General features: G+C 38.9%; 1 non-coding gene across 1 annotated transcript; it reads left to right on the top strand.

The window, feature by feature from the left end:
* The first annotated feature begins 283 nt into the window (after nucleotides 1–283).
* LOC128289880 (small nucleolar RNA R71) lies at nucleotides 284–389 on the top strand. Its single transcript, XR_008279522.1, has one exon. It is a non-coding gene; the product is annotated as a small nucleolar RNA R71 (small nucleolar RNA).
* The last annotated feature ends 4,678 nt before the right edge of the window (nucleotides 390–5,067 follow it).

The following is a 5,067-nucleotide window of genomic DNA, read 5'->3' as shown; positions in this document are numbered from 1 at the left end:
GTTAACCTGTGTAGAACCAAGAAAACCATCAATTTTTCTGTTCAAGAGTTCTACCTGATTAGAGAGCATGGTGACTAAATCAATGTTAAAAACGGTAGTTGTTTTCGTTGGCTTTATCCTCACGACTTGCCACTGATAATTATTTAGTGACATCTCTTCTATAAATTCATAAGCATCTTCAGGTGTCTTATTATTGATGGTTCCGCCGGTGGCTGCATCGATCATCTGTCGAGTCGAAGGATTCAGGCCATTATGAAACGTTTGAACCTGTAGCCAAAGTGGTAACCCATGGTGAGGGCACCTTCTCAAAAGGTCCTTGTATCTCTCCAATGCATCGTAAAGTGTTTCTAAATCCATCTGCAGAAAAGAAGAGATATCATTATGTAATTTGGCAATTTTAGCTGGCGGAAAATATTTTAATAAAAAAATTTTGGTCATTTGTTCCCATGTAGTGATTGACCCTCGTGGTAACGAGTTCAACCATTGTTTATCCTTATTCCTCAACGAAAAGGGAAACAACCAAAGGCGAATGGGATCATCAGAAATGCCATTGATTTTAAAAGTGTCTTAAAACTCTAAGAAATTTGCCAAGTGAGCGTTGGGATCCTCGTCCTGCAAACCATCAAACTGAACAAACTGTTGGATCATTTGAATGGTGTTAGGTTTTAGTTCAAAATTATTTGCAGCAACAGCTAGCCTAACTATGCTCGATTCAGTTCCTGTTAAAAAAGTTTTAGCATAATTATACATAGTACGCGGAGCAGCATTTTGATTAACATCAATCGCAGGAGGTAGCGAATTTTCTTGGTTTCAACCATCTCATCGGTTGTCGTTGAAATATCGTCCTCTTGCTCTTCCTTTGTGTATTTTAAGCTTCGCCTTATTTCTCTTCTATTTCTGCGAATTGTGCGATCGATTTCACTATCAAACAGTAAAGGTCCTGACGGGTTTCTTCTGGTCATAAACTAGAAAAACTTGTCAGAAGAGAATAAATGAAGAATTAGAAAATAAAATAAAAATTTAAATTACAATAAAAGTAAAATGGCTAAAGTAATAAAAATTGAGTGTTGCTAATATCCTAGTTCCCCGGCAATAGCGCCAAAAACTTGATACATGATATTCGCGACAGGTTTTAAAAATTTATAATTAAGTGTTCTTGAAAATAACTATTATCACGATGAAGACAAGTGTACCTATCGAGCAGTAGTATAGCTTTAGTAAGACCAGATTGTCGAACCCAAAGGAACCAAGAGTACTAGTAATTACTATCCTTTTATTATCTAGCCTAAAAATTAAGGGATTTGTTTATCTAAATTAATTAACTAAACTAAGAGTGCACAGAGAGAAATTAGGGAAAAGCTTTTGGGAAAATTCGAGTGATTAAGATAATACCCAAGGAAAGATCCACCTAGACTTCACTTGTTATTTGACTCTGAATCAGACGATTTATTCATTTAACTTGATCCGTAGAAATCCCTAAGTTATATTATTATCTCTCCCGAGACTAATGACGTCTAACCCTAGGTTGATTAATTGAAATCTCTTTCTAATTAACACCTAGTATTGCATTAACTCGATCTATGGATCCCCTTATTAAGTTTCACCCTAATCCGGCAAAATCTTATCACCTTATCTCTAGGCGTGCAATCAACTCCGCTTAATTATGACAAATTTACTCTTAGACAGGGTCTATTCCTTCTCTGAATAAGGTCATTAACTCGTATCAATATCCTGGAATATTAAAACAAGAATTAAGAACACATAATTAAGAACAAGTCAAATATTTATCATACAATTCAGATAATAATAACAAGATCTGTCATAGGTTTCATTCCCCTTAGGTATTTAGGGGGTTTAGTTCATAATTATAGAAGAAAGCATCTCAGAAGAATAATGAATACAAAACATAAAGAAAACCCAAAACCCCTGAATGGAAATTGAAGGGAGATATTCAGTCTTGATGATGAATCCGACTTCTGAGATGGACCAATCAGCTTCCCTTGATTAATTCCTTACCTCCTACTCTGCATCCCCCTTCCTAAGTGCCTCCTCAGGTGTTTAAATAGGCTTTAGAATGCCTAAGAGCCCTCAAAATTGGCCTTTTCTGAATAGGGTTATAGTTGGGCTCGGTAGAGAGACGTCCGTGTGACACGCCCATATGCGATTACTCCAGCCCGTGGTCAAGGCTGTTGAATAGGCACAGGAGTGTAGTCTACCTGTGTAGGTCGTGTTTCGATCCTGCCAAAGGGACACGGCCATGTGACACGCTAGTGTGAGGAAGTCCAGGCCATGTTGATTTTCCATGTGGGTCCATTTTCTCCGTTTTCGACCCGTGTCTCGTTCTTTTTACTCTCCAATGCTCACTTTAGTATAAAACATGAAATTAAAGGATTAGGAGCATCGAATTCACTAAATCTAAGGAGAAACCATCCATAAATGTGCTAAGCATAGGATAAAAATACGAATAAATTACAGTTTATCAGACATGTATAGGCTAGAAGTATTTGGATATGTTTTGTAATGTATATATCATGCCATGTGATATGGCTAGTTTGTGTTTGAACTTATGGTTTGATTTTGATATATGATATGTGATTCAAATGTGCCACTATGATGTGCATTTGGTTGACCAAATGAGATGGTCAATTTTGGTAAGTTTTGGTATAACTATTAAGCATCAAGTTGGTTGATAATGTTATGGCATGATTGGTGTATGTATTGGTTGTGAATTAGAAAAACATTTGGTATGCAATTGATGCTGATTTGTTGCTTGTAGGGAGGACCCTTAATGGGTGGCATTGTAACACCCTGAATTTGGGCCTAGAAGTTTTGGGCCTTGAGCATGGGAGCGGTTGAAGGCAGCTTATAATATTCTGTTGTGCATGCAAATTTCGTTAATGAAGGCTTATTTTAGTGGTTAAATGTGTTGAGAAGTGTTGGAGAAGTCCTGGGTTTAAACTTGGACTCTAGCAAAAAATTTGGTTTAAGGTGAATCAAACCCTGGGTGTAGTAGGTAGGCCTTAAGAATATTGTTGGAGAAATTGTGACACAAAAAACCTTATGGCTTAGTGGCAAGTGGCGTGTGGAGCATTTGAGGGGAGGCATAGGTTCGAATCCCATGGCAAGCAAAGAGCATTTATTTTGCTAACAGGGGGCGGCAAGAGTTGGTGTTGAATTTGAACTCTGATGTTGGAGGGATCCCACATCGGGAAGCTAACATAAGAGTGGATGGGAAGCTGGCTTTAAATAGAGAGAACCATGAGGAGAGTAAAGGTACCTTTCTTGGCTGATCCCTTTCGCTTTATGGCGTGCTCATTTGGGCTGGGCGTCGGCTAAGAGTGCTCGGAGCGTGGATTAACTCTAGTCTTCAATCAGGTGTGTATTTATCACTACTCTTGTTGTTGGATGGCTACTTCGGGCCGCGATGGACCGAAAGGGGCCATGTGGGCCCAATAGGCCTACGGGCCCAATTGGATAAGTTGTTTGATTGTGTAGTAAATATTGGACTAGGCTAGGTGAATCGCATATCTGTGGCTAGGTTTGGGCTTAAAGAGCCACACGAGCGTGTGGGCCCATTTGGGTCGAGAATAGGCTTGAGGCCCATTCGTATTGTTATCCATGTTTAGAATACTTTAGTTTGCCAATTACTGAAATGCCCTCGATTTATAGAATTACTAAAATGCCCTCGATTTACAAAATTACCGTTTTACCCTCAGTTTACAGAATTACTGTTTTACCCTCGATTTACAGAATTACTATTTTACCCTCAGTTTACAGAATTACTGTTTTACCCTCAGTTTATAGAATTACTGTTTTACCCTCGATTTATAGAATTATCGTTTTACCCTCGATTTACAGAATTACCGTTTTACCCTCAGTTTACAGAATTATTGTTTTACCCTCGATTTATAGAATTATTGTTTTACCCTCAGTTTACAAAATTACTGTTTTACCCTCGATTTTTAAAATTACCGTTTTACCCTCAATTTATAGAATTACCGTTTTACCCTCAGTTTACAGAATTACTGTTTTACCCTCGATTTACAGAATTACCATTTTACCCTTGATTGTGAAATTACTGAAATACCCCTGTAGTGTAGAATTACTGAAATACCCCTATAGGGTAGAATTACTAAAATACCCTTATAGGGTAGAATTACCGAAATACCCTTGTAGGGTAGAATTACCGAGATACCTTTGTAGGGTAAAATTACCATTTTGCCCCTAGGGTGTTAAATGACTGTTTTGCCCTTGTGGGCAAGTGACTGACTTGGACTGTGTGTTTGACGGATTTGATTGTGAATATATGTTGGTGATATGAATGACTTGACTGTGATTGTTTGATTCAAATATGGGCATGACATTACGCATACATGACATGTTGCATGGGTTGGGATTTTGTACGGAGGAAGCGTTACGGTGGCTATGCCACAAATATCTGATACAGTGGCTCGCCACAATATTCAGATCTGGTGACTCTGTCACAATATCAGTTGACCGATCGATGGCTGAGTGCCAATCACGTTACCAAAGGCTGTGTGCCGTTGTTGTGGGCTTCGTGCCGATTATAGACCTGTTATTAATGGCTCTGTGCCAACCTAAATATGGCTTTGTGCCATCTTGACTATGGCTTCGTGCAAACGTATTTACACAGTAGCTATGTGCCTAACATATTTGTTGGCGACTACTGTGTCGATCATATTTACCGAAGGTCATGCGCCATGATTATATTACCGTCACTAATGGCTATGTACCGAAGTTATTACAGTTATCTATGGCTTTGTGCCACGTATTACGTTAGGTGGCTTTGCCACATTATCGATTCGGTGGCTCGCCACAATATCAGATCTGGTGACTCACACGATATCTCGCTCAGTAGCCATGCCGCAAATTTTATGGTGTGTAGCGGATGGGTGGGTCGAGTTGTCTCCCACATGGTGTAAGGTTGGTACAGGGTGTATACTGGTGGATTGGGTTGGGATTGCATTCACATTCGATTACGATTACGTCACCTAATTACGATTACGATTACGATTACATTACTATCTTGATTACGATTACGATTAC

The sequence above is a fragment of the Gossypium arboreum genome, chromosome 2, assembly GCF_025698485.1.
Source record: "Gossypium arboreum isolate Shixiya-1 chromosome 2, ASM2569848v2, whole genome shotgun sequence".
Lineage (NCBI taxonomy): Eukaryota > Viridiplantae > Streptophyta > Magnoliopsida > Malvales > Malvaceae > Gossypium > Gossypium arboreum.
Note: the sequence above shows the minus strand (reverse complement) of the source record. Positions and strands in the feature narration are given on the sequence as shown.